Raw genomic sequence first — 19,375 nt, 5'->3', positions numbered from 1 at the left:
AATCTATTGTTTTAAATATTTATAATGACCAAAAACTGTTGATTTTTTAAAGTAAATTTCCTAATGTACGCTTTTCAGTAAACATTTTTGGAAAAAGTTTAAAATGATTTAAGTGTGCATTAAACACATAAAAAAATTCAAGAAGTAAACTGTAAATCCGTTGAAAAGTTAACTATTGGTTTATACGTGTTTTGTGGTCAAGACCGACACTGTTTAATTAAGTATACGTCAAAATGAATGATGATTAAACTTGTATTTAAACCCTGAGATAAAGAAAAAGAAAACATATTCTGTTTGGTGAAACTAAACGATTTTTCATTTAACTTATAAACAATTGCCAAACGCCATATAGATAATTTGGAGGGTACTTAACCCTCTCTCCCTCTCGAATTGTAAATTAATCGTTTGTCCTTTACACCTCCTGTTTAATGTTAGAAAAAATTAGTTTAAAATAAAATGAAAATTTGTTTTTTATTACAGAAGTCTACTTCGCTGGTCAGTTAATATCATAACCGTGGCATTGTATTTCGAAGAAAACAACTCAAAAAGTAAGTGCAATAGTAAATATATAATAACGAGAATACTCTTGTTATTAATTAATTATTACTTTATAAACAAGTACAAACGCAGTTAGGGATAATTGTAAGCGACTACAGGCAAATATAAACAGAATTATGTTTATAGGACACATAATTTTTTTACTTTCAATTAAAATTAAAAACGCACTGTAAATGTATAAAAAAATAAAATAATATTTACATTTGCTGTACTTGTCCGTTGACTTAGAGAAATTTTTTGACTTGAAATGTATTCCATTATTGAAACGAATATGCCAAGATTGACACGGTTGTACTGTGGTTAATATAAAGGTGGTTCATTAAGGATAAGATGCCCATTTTCTGTTTGGAGGCACTTTAATGCTATTTTACATTATTAGGCAATATTCAAATTTGTATTTTATTTAGTATTTCCTAGAGCTTTAGCAGCTTTTAAAATTGAAATGGTAACAAATATATTAGATTGAATTTCTTTTAATTAAGAGTGACTTGTTGTGGCGTTTCGGTGATTAATTAAACTTGTAACGCTCATACTTCATTGCGGTTTATGGCAAATATGTGTTGTTTACTAGATACTCAAGAGCGGTTGATATCAGTCCAAAGTTAGAGTTGTATCAAAGAGTCTTAAGACATTTGTTGTTTGCACGATTTTCTTACCACGCAAAATCCAAATAAACACTGTTCATCGCACGAGACGGGCCCGGGTGTTTTGATGTTTGCGTGTAACGCTTTTGGTTAAGAATTGCTGTACCGACATAGTACATGTTACACTATAGAAACCTCTCCATAGAAGTTTACCTAAAAGGGTTGCCTACAATACTTCTTTCATCCGTATACTCAGCAGCGCATATTCATACGTTGATCAATAGGTACACATCACCCCGTTTGAAAGCCTACTCGAACGAAACGTTAGGAAATCCGATTTATAATAATTATAACCTTACCTTGTTGTGTGTAAAAAATAGGTAAATACATGCATTTCGATTAACATTAGTTGACTACAGCGAAACACTAAATTCGTGTCGCAAAATAGCAAACAACAAGTTGGATACAAAAACATTGGTATAGTATAAAACAAAGTTAGAGTGGGTACAATACCTTCTATGCTCCGCATCACGGCTAAAAAAAATAAAATAGAATACACTTTTATATTTTGAGGTAAAGGCACACTCGTAGTAATGTAAAATCGTTATAATATTTTTAGACTTTGCTTAAGTGACATTTTTTCTCGACATCTCTCTTGACAAAAACTTCCCGTCGCCGTCGTTAGGTATAGCTCAATTTTAAGCAACTATAATTATAATTATCGATTGACATTTAATGGCCGCCGAGTAATACAAACAGAATTGAATTTGTTTTTCTTCTGTTGATTTTCTAAAGTAATAATATTCTAAGATTTAATAATAATGCGGTTTATCTTTAGCCGCGTGACTGGAAAATATCACCGGATTGACAAACAACGCGTTGGTAAACTTTACGATCCAAAATAGGAGTTTCATAATTATTTCGCAAACATTGTTGACGACACGACGATAAGTTTTTCAAACAATTTGTCATGCACGCGATATTAACTACGTGTTTTCCGTGCCAGACTGTTAATACGATAACAAAATATATAATAAAATATCCGCTTTGAACTTAACGATGTTGGGTTCATCCGACTTTTACCTCAAAGAACGTGACAATTATTTACTTTTATAACCCCCTCCCCCCCCGTCCTCGTTTGTTCAGTAAAAGACACGATTTATTTACCCCTCCTACCATAACGAGTGTGAAATGTTCAGTTAAGATTAAGGGCAGGTGAGTTTTATATAACACATGAAGGGCACAGGGGAAGAAGGGTAGTAGTCCATTTATGAAAATCAATTTTTTCAAGTAGTTTTTTTCATTATATGACATTAATTTTTTTTATTTATGTCAATCGATTGTTTAAATAAATTCATTTTTTAGTATAGAATAGCACTTAATGTGATTTTGTTTGTTCTTATGTAAGAGGGAGAGGAATTCACAAACCTTGTTTTTGCTATAGGTACTCTAAAATTGTCATACATGGACTACTACCCTTCTTCCACTGTGCCCTGACGGTGTGTTATATATTATATATGTTACTCCTCGAAGAGGCGGAAATCGTTTTTTAAAAGTACTTTTCAACTTTTTGTTGTGAAAACTATTGGACCGGATTATAGACAATATCTAACACATTATTGGTTTTATCTTTTAAAACAATGAAGAGATATTACAAAAAAAAAATATATATGACATTTGGGAGTATATATTTATTTATCTATTACTACCTTCAAATCCATCCCTTACTAATCATAACTAGTACTATAAGTACTACAACTAGGTACTTATTTAGTTATAGTTTAACATAAATATCTATCGTGAAACACACGACTGAATAAAATCGACTAAACGAGTATACAAATCGAATAAACAATATTATTTAATTAATAATAACTAGGTCCACTAAGTTACATTTCTCTAATAGATTATATTATGATGCGAAACTGATTATAAGTATGTTTTTCTATCGTTTCGTTCGAGTAGGCGTTAAACGAGGTGATATTATTTTTATTATGTATACCTATAATGATCAATGTACGGTTATGTGCTTAGTGTCCGAACGAAAGGAGTATTGTCGGCAACCTTTTTAGGCAAACTTCTAAGGAGGAGTTCTATAACGAAACATAGTGTATTATGCCAGCACAGAAATTCTTAAATAAAAGCGTTTCGTGCAACCACTTTACAACGCCTATCTCTTTCGATTAACCGAGCTTATTGAGATTTAACACTATAAGAAAATCGTGCAAACAACAATTATTATTGGACTAAAAATACAACTGTGAGCGCAATTTCAAAAGTTTTCGCCAACACAAGAAACGACGATAATGCCAAACACGTTTTCGCAATGGATATAGTTTTGTTAAGTATTATTACCCAGAAAGGTTTTTTGGATGAGAAAATCTTATTTTTAATCGGTGTAGTTTTTAACTAGATTCGAGACGTTTGGTTTTACACAGCAATTTAACAACCTGTAAATTGCATCCTTGGTTAAATTAATATGACCATTTACTCCACCGCCCTCCTCAGGGTAATGGCATGTTTACCCCTCGTCCAACTGTTGGTCACGTAAATTACTATCAAACGTGGTTTTCTTAATAGCTCGGCCCGGAAAGAGAACTATTTGTCATAAACTTTGTGAAGGTTGTTGTTGCTCAAAAACCGGAAACACCGTGTTTAATCTTACAAAATGACCAGATAAGCAACCTCATGAACTCGTTAAGATGAGGCCCCCCATGTAGTAAACGTGTAAATCATAGACAAACATTCCACTATAAAATTGTTTAGCGATGGAGTTCGAATAGTTTTGTTTACAACTTTTGTTCGTATTATATTACATTTTTTAACTGAAAAATAAAAAATATCGGTTTATACTCAACGGTCGATATTTTGTCGGTTTTAGTATCGCAAAAATGTATTGATTAAAACTTGTTACTAAACAAATTTTCATTAAATTATATTGTACCCTTTACGACCCCCACCTCCCCAACTGTTAAATTTGCATTTACATTCCATACGCTTGTCAGATTTTTCACCAAGGTTAGATTTATACATTTTTCGAACTTAAAGAACATATATTTTATTTAAACATTTTCCACCTTTACATTTGACGATGTCATTTCGTCTCAATTTGTATTTATGATACGTTACAACGTTACATTAAGTCACTTTTCCCTAAACACGATTACTCAAGGAGTCTTTGTGAAATGAATAATTCTTTTTGACATTACATTTAATGTTTTTCTATTTAAGAACGTGACTTTCATTATTTAAAAAAAAAACATAAAATGATAATGACCATTAGTAGCTATAATGGTGTATATATAGTAGCTATTGGGTTTTTCTTAGGAAATCATATTGAAAATCGGTCATGGATTATTCACATTCTAATTTGAACGTTGAACGTACAACATATCTCTTATCTCATATCAGATAACAGCGTAACACTTTTTTCGGTTATTTGCCACAGCTAATTCCACCCCAACCCCATTCCCACCCCCAACCTCATCTTCATCCTCATTTCTTTTTTTGTTATAATTTTTTCGGTTATGTGCCAGAGCTAAGACATGAAAATGTCAAAAACTATTTTATTTTTTTATCAAAATCTCTACTCTGTGTTCTTAATTGTTAACTAAAAGCCCGATTAAAGTCGTCTGTTAAATGTTGAGACCATATTTTCGGTAAAATTCTTTGTTGAGAATTTCGGCCTACTATTACTATTTTTCATTAGTTTCCTTCTTCGCATTAGGTCTATAAGTACAATACTAACACACAAGTAGGTAGTAGGTATTGGACGTCTGAAATGAAATTAAAGAAATTAAAATCAATACACAGCAATGTCGACCCTGTGTGATGGTATTAAGAGAATTCTCAATAGGATTAAAATACATAGTTTCTCGTTACCTATTTGTAAGATTATATTATAGGTATTTCATTTCTATCTATTATTAAATATCTGTATCATATTGTTAAAGTAATACAATTCGACATATGAAATTAGAGGTAAATGAAATAATGATGTTAGACAAGGCCGGTAAGGTAAGACAATTTTCAATGGGATTTTCGAAAACCCTATGGTTCCGGTTAGGTATTTGTAAGTCTTAAACATATACACTAATGAAATATGCATAGAAATAGTTTTACGAAAGAAAAAACTGTTTAAAAGCAATTATACAGAGAAAAAATCTGATCGTTAAACTTTTACTGATTTTACTAAAAGTTATTTTTTATTTGTTTTAAATAATCAACCAATAATTCTAATTTAAATTTATATAATGTACAAATTGTATTTATATTGGATATTTGTAATGTCGAAAGATTGTAATATTAGCGAATTTGGTTACATTTATTTATGATTTACTTTTGGCTCTTTGTGAATTTATGTAAATAGTCTTGTTCGACTGTTTTTGTTTTTGTTTTGTGCTTATCTTTTATTCACAAGGCAATTGTAATTATTTATACGGATAATATTGCATTTGTATGTATTCACACTATTTACATAATTTGCGGATACTCCCACTTGAGTAGCTTGACTTGTCTGCCAATGTATGTATTAGTTATGAATATTTTATGCACAAAAACCGTGGAAAAATATACACATTATATTTAAATTTCAACATAATAATATAATTAATTGTATACACTCGAATCTTTTCGGTTTTATCTTATGAAACACAAATTTGAGCTATGGATTATCATTATCAAAAACGTAAAAAAAAACAAATGTAAAAATAATTTAGTTTTTTTTATTATAAAGAAACCAAAACAAATATTAAAATGGGGAATTTGAAGACAAATTTAAAAACTTCCCTTTAAAGAAACGATAAAAACGGAAAACACTTATACATTTTTAACCGTTGCTTGAAAGTATTACAAGTATTATATGATCGTTTATATAAACTTAAAGTATATAGTATTAACAATAAAAAGTTTACATTCAAAAATTGGAAAAAAACTTAAGGCTATTAATTTTAATCCAACTAAAGTAAAGTTTTTTTTTTGAATGTTGTGTTAAATTGAATTAGCTTCTCTTTCCAGGTTAACTATATGTTTATACGAGTCAGATTTCTCGAGACGGAATAATGAGTTTATTACTCTAATGTCACCTGATGTTTTCTGGATAAACTTGATAAATATATGTGCGTCAGTTAAAGCTTTTATATCCGAAATTTCTTCTTGTTCGATGCCATATTTATTCAGGATTATATTTAGCATTATCGCTCGGCCGTAACCCTTTTCTTTTAATGGGTTAGACAATGTAGCAAAGTCGGGGTTACCGGATGTCAGTTCATGTAGTGAACTAAGTACACTATTAATGCACTTATCCAACTGGTAGACTGTTTGACACTGTTTGAAGACTGTTTTATAATCCCAAATATAATTATTAAATATTCTTTTTACCTTATTTAAATGGTGATCATTAGGCTGATCAATACAAGAAGCGAAATTTGTCAGAAAAGTAGTAATGTTCTCATAATATTTGCTATACATTACCATAATCTTATTGACATGCTGAAATGATGAACGGCTTGCTGACAATTCTTTCATGTAGTTCAGGATTCCTAAGACGAATCTCAAAGCCATTGCCTTCAGAATGGTTATGAAATCATTTTGTAAAGTTATGAAGGAATTAATATATTCATGTAGTAGCATATTAACGTTGTTAGTGTTCTGGTAATGATCAATAAAATGATCCTTTATAGGTTTGGTGCAGACATGAAAATTAAAAATGTCTAATAGTTCGTTCCTCGTAACTTCATCGTTCATCGGATGATAAAAACGAAAATGTTGTACAAGCTTAATGTGTTCCGGTACACTATATAATAATATATTACTTCTCCGCTGATTTAAAAATCTTAGCTTGTTAGCTGCCAGTGTCAATGGAGTGCCGTTTGTACGCCCCTCCATAACTTCTTTGATCTTGTCCACATACTTGACATTTTGGGTTTCGCCAGTTTCTTGGTTGTACACCTGACATTCGTAAGACTCAGTGAACTTCTCGAGCACTATTTTTACGGTAGCGTATGCAGCTAACATATTATTATTGAGACTTTGAGTTCTGATTTCATGTGAATTGATGATAAAATTACATGTTCTCAAATCGAGAAAATAATATATCCACATGACCTCTAAAAGACTTGACTTTTGTTTGTCGAATGCGTAATTAATTATATACAATGATTCCTCTGTAAATGTTATATCTTTTAACTGTTTTCGAATATTTAGAATATTTGGATTTTCCGGTTCTGACAAGTAAATATTGATTAGATTTATATGCACCAGTGCACTAAGTACGAAACTACATTCTAACTCTTTTTCCAAAGTTGAATAATATTGTTCTGCGATCGGAGTATCCATTAACATAAGCTGTTCTACAGTAATATCGCGTCTTGCCAAATAACCACGGTCGGGCATGTATGACTGATTTAAAAAAATGTTTATTGCTTGACCTTTCCTGAAAGACATCAACCGTTCTGCTTCCCGGTCAGCAACACTTAGCCATGCCATTGTTAAAAAAACAAGAGAAATCCTGAGAATTGCCATATTGAATATCGGAAGTCGCATACTGCTACAACTCTTGCCTGGTTGATTATGTTCACTTTTAAGTTTTTATTTGTGAAAAGCTGAAATCCAACGCCAGATATTGGTTTTCTGTGTTTAAATTCACGATTTTTACAACATTTTAAAAACATTTTTTGCGAACATATGAAAAAGGTGTGTAAACCACATTTAGTCATAGTTATTTGTTTAGCCGGGATTATTAAAAACACCGTGTACTGAATATAAGTTTGATACAGTAGGTTCCAATAGTAAACAACATATTTAGTTGTTTTTATGTTTCTTAACTTACAATAACACAATTACATTACAATTTCGTATATTCATATTTTTATAGTAAAATGCAAAATATGTTAGTACAAAATATCTGCAATAGTTTTTGACCGAGCTGATCATTTAACCATAGTTATTTGTTTAGCCGGTATAGCTGAAATACATGGATTTAAGCTTGAAACATCGTTTGAGTTGTAGAAATAAATTGATATTTGACTGTTTTTTTTTTTGGTACAGTACTTTTAATGTTTGCAAAAATAAAATGTTTTATATATTAGCACATTGGAACGGGAGAGGTCACATATCTGTAGGAATATTTTAATCTGAATGTGATAAAATAACATTAAAATAAACTCTTCGATTTTTACTTGTAAATATAATATTATTATATTAAATACAAATAAATCTTGGCCAATAATGTGCTTTAAATTGTATTTTTAGTATTAGGGTAGATATGATTAGGGTTGATGGTCTGATCAAAATAATTTGTTGCTGTTGTTACCCGTTTATCATAAATCAATGCAATGAAAATATGGAGAAATAGACTACGGTTAAAGTATAATATTCCCTTTTTTTTTTTTTTGGTTTTTAATTGTTGGCCCTTTAATGAACCTTTAAAGTACGATTTCTGATTCATATAGACGTTACACGAAGATATCGGTTTAGCGGTTTAAAAGATATACTGAGACACAAAAAAAACACTTGTTTTCGACAGGCACAAGTTCTTAAGAAATGTTCATTATTATTTTTTCTACGATACACAGGACAGCTGTTTTTAACTGTTCTAGTACCTAGTATTTTACTATTCTAGTTTATGAACGTTTAAATTTGCTTGTATGATAGTACCATACTATTAGAAATATTATAGCTAAAATAAAGTTTGTATAAAACCCTATAGTAATAAATACTTAAGAAAATGTTATTTTACCTACGTATGTCTTGTATTTTAGTTAACTCATTAGCCAGAAAATAGTTCAAACATTTGAATAAGGTATGGCATAAAACAGCTATGGCCTATGTATCATAGAATAAACAATAACGAACAAAAAACTGAATATTTTACTATAAAACGTATTTATTTATTTTTTTAATGTAAACATTTTACCTTCTTAACTAAGCGACGATAAACTAATATAAAAAATAAATAAATTGTGTTTTTATGATTCACACTTGGAACATAAATTAGCCAGGACAGTTGTAAAATCACTTTCAAATAAACGTTTCGATGTGAATCTGTGGACAACTACACCTCACTTTAATACTTTCTCACTGTGCTGGTTTATACTGTGCTTGGTTTAGACTGTATTGGTTCGATCATACTATCTACAGATTCGCATCGGAGCTAAAATATTTCAAAATCAAACTCTGTTCTAAGTTTCCCGTTGAAACATGAATACAGACAGAAGAAAATATTATATATTTATATTACATATTTGATTACACACTCGAAAGTCAATATAAGTCGTGTTTCGGTATGTGTAAAGGACCGGTTAAAAAGTTTGAAATCAAATTTACTTTTCAACTCGATTTAAAGTTATTAAATATTAATCACCAGCCTTGATTCGAGATTACACAGAGGTTGACCTCGAGTTCACATTTCTCCTCGCCAAGTTTGCAAGACGTTTTTTTTATTGAAGTCGTTACTGAAGAAAATTGCTGCAAATTTAAAACTTTACGAGAAATATTTCAGCGTTATCGATTTAACGTCGACCTTCTATTAATCGAAACGCTTGGTAATGGTTGAAACAAAACTAAATTATAAAATCGATTATCACGTGCAAAGCCATACCCAAAAATTTGTCAAACTGTTTGAGGAAACAGTAAATATTTTTCCACCTTCATCAGTAAATAACAATAGTCCGTCTTGTATCTATTCCACCATATTTTGTCTACTATCTCTTTTCTAACCTATCAATAAAACTAATATTAAAAGAATATTTTGACACGATAATAACGTCAAGCTGGAGGTCAACCAAGAAAATCCGTGATACGCGTTTACTCAATTTATTTAACAAAGCCTAGAGATATTATCACAATTCTACATTTCTAGCTTTAGCTTAAAGTCTTACAATTGTTTAACTTTCACACAAATTATGTTGTGAGACGTTTGTCTATGTACTCATCATAGTGAGTTCAGTACGAAACAAGATTATTACTAAATATAATAATATGTGTTTAATGTCGTTTACAGCAATCATCATTACCAGCAGCAGCTAGCGTGTCTTGAAAGTCTATCTCTACCATCATAATTTCCTTCGTCATATGACATACGAGGCGTGTCCATCCGGTAATTTCTCGAGGTCTTCCATCACGTAGTCTTTCCACCTAAATGCCCTTCCTAAGGGATTTTTCCCACGTAGGTGTATTATGCGTCACCAGTATCTGATAAGTGGTGTACTGAAGTAGACTGATCAAGAGCATTGCAATATTGTGTGTGTCCTAAACTAAATTAACTTTTGTAATTAATCGTTATTTTAATTTGTTTTATTAAATGTATTTAATTATTTAGTCATCAGTCTCGAGTCACCGGAGTAGTATGTCATGGTTACTTTTCTTTTTGTTCATATTTGAGCTTTTCATATTTGAAAAATACCCTTTATGCACTTAAATTTAGATTGACTGACCTCAAAATTTCAAAAGCACTAATACTTTGGTCGGAATAAATAATAACTAGGGAAGAAAGTATAGTAATTTACTAAAAAACATTTTACAAAAAAGTAATTGTGTAAGACATGATAAGGATAATACATCAGTTCTATTTTTTTGTTCTCCGTGTACACTTTATACCAAAATAGGGCTTTTGTTCATTTACAATACGCACCTAAAATAACGTTAGAAGGGAAAACAGTATATTGTATTTAAAAATTTTCGTTTATTTTGTACATTGTGTGTTTAAATATAACACAATAGACGAACCGCCGTACCGGGCAAAGTAAAAACATATTAAACCACAGCGTGTATTTTCATTTTTACTTTAGGCCCCGAAATTTTATCGGTTGTTTTTTTTTCACATAATATATACTTTTTCTCTTATAGTGAAACTCTAACGTTACTTAAAAGGTTGAGTCTTTAGTGTCGCTCATTTATCTTTTGGCAAACGTTTGTTGGAAACGCTGAAGCTTATGGAAACAGTCTGAAACGGTAACTATTCAAATATATTGTAGCGGAACCTGCGTGTAATTCTTGACGAAGAAAAAGCCTTAGAGCCTTTTAAATTGGCCAGACGTACATGTTACAATAGTCGAGGGGTTTGACCACATTAACAGGACTGTAAAAAGGGAATGTGGCAAAGTGAGCAATAAAAAGTGTAGCCGGCCGACGCTGAAACTTAGGTACCTCAGATCATGCCATGGCAGTCTAGCAATTGTATTTTAACTTTAAACTCCAAACGGATAAAGTCGACGATTACTACACTATTGTTATGGTCTAGAGGTAATTTTAAAGTAAGTAAATTAAAAAAAAAAAAGAACAGTAATTTGTCATTTTTTCGAACATTTTTTATGCATTTATTAAAGTAAAAATGTTCTATGCCTCCTTGGAAACAGGCTTAATGATATTTATTTTTTATCTATTAATAAATATCTGTATCATGTTGTCGGAGTAATACAGTTCGATATATGAAATTAGAGGTAAATGAAATTATGATGATAGACATCAAGAGGTCAGTAAGGTAAAACTATTTTTTATGGAATTTTAAAAAACCCTATAGATCCGGTTATTTGCAAGTCTTACAAATGTATACCATAGTCATAGATTGTATTGTACGAAAAAAAAAACGGATTAAATGCAATTATACAGACAAAATCTGATCGTTCAATTGTATTATATCTCTATCCCGAGTAGTAATTTCTATCGTTTACCATCAAAGTCTGAAAGTAATAAAACTTTAAATCACTGTTGAAAAATGCTTAGATCCAAGTCTGTAGACGACAAAAATATTTAAAAATGCGAACGACGTCGTTTTTACAATCAAAGCGTTAGTTTTTTAAGTTTCCTTCGATAAAAAAAAATTGAAATCTACTTACAGTTTAATTTTCAGATTCAAGTTCCTTCGAAAGCGTTTAAATAATCTTAAAACTATTAAATTTGCCGTATTGGATATATGTTATTATAGTAGGTAGTAGGTACGCTTAAACCCTCCGGTATACATTTTTATGTTTTATTGAACAACCCTAAACTGTTATCGCCATATTTTCAATATTAGATTTCACTGAAAACCCTTAGAAAAAAATTGTAAACCCTTTTTTTTCGCTCAAATGTCGCAGACCTAAATAACCGAATTTTTTTTTTATAGTAACTGTAATTCATTTCTTTGCCTTTTTTTTAAATATATATATAATCTAAACGAATATATAAACCATTTTTTTTCTGAAGTAATCGTTTCTCTTTTATAGTATATTATAATATCGTTGACAACTACAAATACCGACAGAAAAATAATAAACCGAATAGAAAAAGTAAATCATGACCATATTAAAACTGAGAATACTCTATTGCCACCATCCAATCCTAGTGTTACCTGAACATTTCGTTCAATTTAAATTTAATAATAAAAACTACAAAACGCAAATGGCATCTCATAGAATACAATTCAGTGACCGGAATGCGTAATATCAACAGTTATTAATAAATCATCTGGTATTACATTATGCTACCTCAAAATCCGAGGTTAAGTTTCTTAAGTACCTGTTAAAATGTCGAATAAAAATTCCGTTCAGTCGAAAGATTGTAAAATTAGCCAATTTGGTTACATTAATTTATGATTTACTTTTGGTTCTTTGTAAATTTATGTAAATAGTCTATTCTTGTTTTGTGCTTATCATTTAATGAATTTATTCACAAGAAAATTGTGATTATTTATATGGACGATATTGCATTTAAAGTATGTAAGTATTCACCTTTTTTACACGATTTGCAGATACTTCCACTTGAATAGCTTGACTTGTCTGCCAATGTATGGATTCGTTATGAATATTTTATGCACAAAAACCGTGGAAAAACATACTATATGTAAACTCTAAATCTTATGTATATTATATTTCAACATAATAGTATGATATTAATTGAATACACTCGAATTTTTTTCAGTTTTAACTTATAAAACACAAATTTGAGCTATGGATTATTTTTATCTACAACAACAAAAAAAGCGATCTACAAACAATTTAGTTTTTTTAATATAAAGAAACCAAAACAAATATTAAAATGGGGTTTGACAATTTTAAAAACTTCCCTTCAGAAAAATAAGAAAAACGGAAAACACTTAAACAATTTTAACCGTTGCTTGAAAATATTACAAGTGTTATATGATCATTTACATAAACTAGAGTATAAAATAATAACAATAAAAAGTGTGAATTTAAAAATTGGTAAAACTTAAGGCCATTTAATTTTAATCCAACTAAAGTAAAAGTTTTTTTTTAAATGTTGTGTTAAATTGAATTAGCTTCTCTTTCCAGGTAAACTAAATGTTTATATGAGTCAGACTCCTTGAGTCGAAATAATGAGTTCATTATTCTAATGTCACCTGTTACTTTCTGGATAAACTTGACAAATTTATCAGCGTCATTTAAAGCTTTTATATACGAAATTTCTTCTTGTTCGATGCCATATTTCTTCATGATTTTATATAGCATCAACGATCGGGCGTATTCCTTTTCCTTTAATGGGTTGGACAATGTAGCAAAGCCGCGGTTACTGGATGTCAGTTCATATAGTGAACTAAGTACACTATTAATGCGCGTATCTAACTGGAAGACTGTTCGATAATCCCACAAATAATTATTAAATAAATTGTTTACCTTATTTAAATGGTGATCATCAGGCTGATCAACACAAGAAGCGAAATTAATAAGAAAAGTAGTAATGTTTTTATAATTTTCCCTATACAAATTCATCAACATATATTTATGCTGAACTGATGAACGGATAGCGAAATATTTTTTCATGTAGTTTAGGATTCCTAAGACGAATCTCAAAGCCATTGCCTTAAGAATGGTTATGAAATCATTTTGTAAAGTTATGAAGGAATTAATATATTCATTTAGTAGCATATTAACGTTGTTAGTGTTCTGGTAATGATCAATAAAATGATCCTTTATAGGTTTGGTGCAGACATGAAAATTAAAAATATCTAATAGTTCGCCCCTCGTAACTTTATCGTTCATCGGATGATAAAAACGAAAATGTTGTACAAGCTTAATGTGTTTCGGTACACTATATAATAAAATATTACTTCTCCGCTGATTTAAAAATCTTAGCTTGTTAGCTGCCAGTGTCAATGGAGTGCCGTTTGTACGCCCCTCCATAACTTCTTTGATCTTGTCCACATACTTGACATTTTGGGTTTCGCCAGTTTCTTGATTGTACACCTGACATTCGTAAGACTCAGTGAACTTCTCGAGCACTATTTTTATGTTAGCATATGCAGCTAACATATTATTATTGAGACTTTGAGTTCTGATTTCATATGAATTAATGATAAAATTACATGTTCTCAAATCGAGAAAATAATATATCCACATGACCTCTAAAAGACTTGACTTTTGTTTGTCGAATGCATAATTAATTATATACAATGCTTCTTCTATAAATGTTATATCGTATAATTTTTTTCGAATATTTAAAATACTTGACTTTTCCGGTTCTGACAAGTAAATATTGATTAGATTTATATGCACCAGTGCACTAAGTACGAAACTACATTCTAACTCTTTTTCCAAAGTTGAATAATATTGTTCTGCGATCGTTGTATCCATTAACATAAGCTGTTCTAAAGTAATATCACGTCTTGCCAAATAACCTCGGTCGGGCATGTATGACTGCATCAAAAAAATGTCGTTCCGGTCGGCAACACTTAGACAAGCCATTGTTATAAAAACAAGAGAAATCCTGAGAATTGCCATATTGAATATTGGAAATCGCATACTGCTACAGCTCTTGCCTGGTCGTATATGTTCACTCTTAAGTTTTTATTTATAAAAAATGTAAATCCTACGCCAAACCTAGTTTTTCTGTTTTTCAATTCACACTGTTTACAAAATTGTAAAAACGTTTTTTTGTGTACGTATGAAAAACAAGTGCGTACGACATTCAGCCATAGTTATTTATTTAGTCGGTATGAGTAAAAGCACGATGTACTGGATTTAAGTTTAATACAATAGGTTTCAATAGTAAAAAACATATTTAGTTGTTTTTCTGTTTCTTAACTTACAATAATACATTTACATAACAATCTCGTACATTCATATTTTTATAGAAGAATGCAAAATATTTTACTACAAAATATCTGCAATTGTTTTTTTGATCGAGCTGATCATTTAACCATAGTTATTTGTTTAGCCGATATAGCTAAAATACACGGATTTAAGCTTAAAACATCGTTCGAGTTGTAGAAATAAATTGATATTTGACTGTTTTTTTTGGTACAGTACTTTTAATGTTTGCAAAAATAAAATGTTTCATATATTAGCACATTGGAACGGGAGAGGTCACAGATCTATAGGAATATTTTAATCTGAATGTGATAAAATTACTTAAAATAAACGCTTCAATGCGTACTTGTAGATATAACATTATTATATTGAATACAAATAAATCTTTGCCAATAATGTGCTTTAAATTGTATTTTTAGTATTAGGGTAGATACGATTAGGGATGAAGGTCTGGTTATTTTTTTTTTTGTTGCTATTGTAACCCATTTATCGTTAATTGATTTAATGAAAATATTTTTATATTTTTTATACTAATTTAACTTTTGTAAGTAATCGTTACATTAATGTTTTTTTAAAATAATTTAACTGTTTAGTTATTCATCAGTCTCGAGTCACCGTTAGTACTGTCCGCATTTATTTTCTTATAAATATAATGTAATGATGGCATAGTCATCCTATAACAACATATATTTTCTTATATAGTTTGTTATTTTCCATTACTCGTTTTTAACACTAAGAAAAGTTTATTTGCATAATTTTGGCACTCAAAGTGCATTATTGTGTATATTACACAAAATTTAATACCTGTCGTGATTGTCATTTAATTTCAAGTTATAACTCTGGACCGCTCTGTGGGAGAAATGTTTTATGTAGTATGACTCTTTTTGTTCATATTTCTTACTATATTTAAGATTTTCATAATTCAAAAATATCGAAAAGAAAAACACCTATATACACATAGATACGCTTAAATTTGGATTGACTGACTTCAACGTTTATCTCAACCTCATCAAAAGCACTAATACTTTAGTTGGAATAAATAATAACTAGGGAAAACGTTACTTAATATGTTGAGTCTTTCGTGTCGCTCATTTCTGTTTCGGCAAACTGTTTGTTGGACATTTTGAAGCTTATTAAACTAGTCTGAAACTATTAAAATATACTGTAGTAGAACCTTGCGGTATACGTATAATTCTTAACGAAGAAAAGGCCTTTTAAATTGGCCAAACGTACATGGTATAATAGTCGAGAGGTTTGACCGCATTAACAGCACTGTAAAAAGGGCATGTGGAAAAGTGTGCAATAAAAAGTGTCGCTGAAACTTAGGTACCTCAGGTCATGTCTAGCTTTAAACCAGAAACGGATTAAGTCGACGATTACCACACAATTATTATAGTCAAGAGGTAATTTTAAAGTAATGCAACGGTCTGAAAGTATAATATTCTTGTTGAAATTGTGTGGTAATATTATATTATAATTTATTTGTATTTGTGTTTAGAAAATAACGTAAATGTAACCAAATTAAGTTAGTTCAAAGAAAATAAAGTAACGAAAAAAAAATGTTTTAAAAAAAGCCTGTAATTTGGCATTTTTTCAAAAGGCTTAATTTTGTTTTATTAAAGTAATCATGTTCTATGCGTCCTGGGCGAAAGGGTCCTTTGGGAAATATCATTAGATATTTTCTAGGGGTATCACTGTCTATCCCTTGTACATCATAAAAAAACATTTTCAACTTTCAATTGAAAAATGTGTACATTGTCTTTTTCTGGTTATGAAGGGGAGAGGTGAACTTTGTACATTTTTGGCCCTATAAAGAACTTTTCGGCTACGATTTACTATCTATACACTTGCTACCAGAAGAAATCGGTCTAGCGGCTTAAAAAACATTGTAGATTTTACTCTAAACACTGGAAATAGTTGTACAAGAGAAAAAAAAATATTAAATTGACAACTTTAACGCGAAATCAAAGCGAACCCTACGTGACGCCTTTTATATTTCTGGATGAACGTTGGCGTTAAAAATAATGGAGTGTATTCTTGCACCGTTTGCTATATGTACCCATTAATTTGTTTGAAGGGTCTCTCTGTGTGTGTATATCTACGATTATACTTTTATACAATGTGTATTGTGTCAAAAAAAAAAAAAAGTCAATGACCAACCATTATATTGGCAGTGAACGAACAAATAAAAATTGATAAAATATAATAATATGTACATTTAAAGTGTACCTATATATGAAACAATACTTAAAAAAATAATGAAATAAAATATCTAAAAAAATACAAGAGAGCAAATTCGAGGTGAAATCGAAAAAATAAATAAATAACCGACGGCCGACAACTCTTTTTACATCCATTGTGTACATGCGTAGTTGTAGCAATGCTGGTATGACAAATGTCCATAATAATAATGTAATATATCTCGGTTTTAGTTGTGAGCAATTTTTATTGTTTTTTTATCAATTTTTAAAACGTTGCTATAGTTTAATATTATTTGCCCTCACTCAAAACTCTTTAGTATATAAATAAACCAGGGATCAAATTTAAGAGCAATATTATGTTGTATCTTCTCTTAAAAAAAAATGCCTGTATAAAGTTTACTTTTTTAGCAACTCTTCTAGAACTTTTTGTAAAACATATTTTTATTTTATTGTTAAGAAGATCGAGCCTAACCGTATCCATCCAAATACTTGAAAAAATACAATTTTAACATTTGTAAGGTCAATGGGTAAATTACAAAAATGAGGAAGAAATGTAAATCATGAATTTTTTTATGCCACCCATCTCCTCCTAGTCTTAGCTGAACATTTCACGATTCAATTAATAGTATTATAAAAAGGTTGAATGATAAGGAGCAGTGATAAGGATATTTCCTAAGTAGGGGAGATAGAAAATGGTGAGTGATAAGAGATAAGGAGGGTTATAGGTCAAACATTTTGCAGATATTGATCTTACTGAAAAGTATGTTACGCAAATTTTGAACTAACCTTCAAGGGTTAAACATGTGTTCATATTAAATAAAAGTTTTTTGTAACAGCTGTACAGGACATTTTTAAATAACAGTCTATTATGGAAATTGTATTTGAGAGAACTTTTAAAAAACTGTTCCAAAGAAAACTTTAATATTAGAACGTTTTTTATTATTTGGGGGGCTAAACTACAGCCATACTCACTTTTAGTAACTTTTAGATGATAAGTTTAAAATTTTTTTATATTTCAATATGCTCAGTGTTCAAAAATATTAGCGTTTGAATTTTGAATTTTCATCAACCTGTTAGTTTTGTGACTTATGACTATGTAAATATTATAATTTTTCGTTTAGTTTTGTCAATATTGGTTTTCTACAGTGTCTAGTAGTCCTAATTAATCAAATTATCCAACATTAGTTTTTGTCCATTTGACCTCGAATTTGCTCTTGTATTTTTCTAGATATTTTATTTTATTATTTTTGAAATGTTGTTTCACATATAATTACACAATATACACATATATTTTACTTCATCTATTTTTTTAAATTATTTTTTCCTAGTTGACTGCTTCCCATAAACGCTTTTTTCACTGTCATGTTACTTTTTTTTCACATTTACAAGTCGTATAAGTTATAAATACATTTTTGATGATAAAGTAAAAAAAAATTGTTTTTTTCGTTTATAGCCGGTGTTATGCTGGTCAATGATTTTTTTTGACACTACACGCTATATACAAGTATAAGCATAGATATATTTACATACACACACACACAGACCCTTCAATCAAATTAATGGGTACATCTAGCAAATGATTCGAAATTACACTCCATTATGTTTAACGTTACCGTTTTAATTTCAAAACTTGATAGAGCTCTTGAAAATACTAAAAAAAAGGTAAATATTTAATAGTCGTATAATATTGTAAAATAACACCAACTAAAATGTTTGCTAAAAAAGAAAAACTTTAGATTTATAAAATCTATTCGATTTCAAAAAACCACCGGAATGTTAGCGCGCTAGATCTTTCAATCCCGTTTTCTGGTCGTTCACCGAATTTTATTTATAAAGTCTTTTGCAATGAAAAGTTCAAGCTGTGCTTCATTTCTCTGTCACCTTCCCTGTACAGAAAATTACCTTCAATATACAAATATGGAACGCGAGAGCTGCTAATCATAGAACACAATATAGGGGCGGTGACTAAGATCAATTATAAGTTTTTATAGAATCACATCATCATATG

General features: G+C 30.0%; 1 protein-coding gene across 1 annotated transcript in view; it reads left to right on the top strand.

Annotated features, from left to right (window-relative positions):
* Positions 1–19,375, top strand: part of LOC126846574 (uncharacterized) — a 60,597-nt gene that overhangs the window by 27,436 nt on the left and 13,786 nt on the right. Inside the window, exon 2 of the mRNA XM_050586165.1 lies at positions 481–548. The gene's annotated coding sequence lies outside the window, so the exon portion shown is untranslated. The remainder of the gene's footprint in view (positions 1–480; positions 549–19,375) is intronic.

Source organism: Adelges cooleyi, unplaced genomic scaffold (assembly GCF_023614345.1).
Source record: "Adelges cooleyi isolate 19-005CV unplaced genomic scaffold, UGA_ACOO_1.1 ACOO_flye_CR_arks_rails_tigmint_CR_PRNA_9, whole genome shotgun sequence".
In the NCBI taxonomy this organism is placed as follows: Eukaryota; Metazoa; Arthropoda; class Insecta; order Hemiptera; family Adelgidae; genus Adelges; species Adelges cooleyi.
The sequence above is the reverse complement of the archived record's forward strand: the minus strand, read 5'-3'. Positions and strand labels throughout refer to the sequence as shown.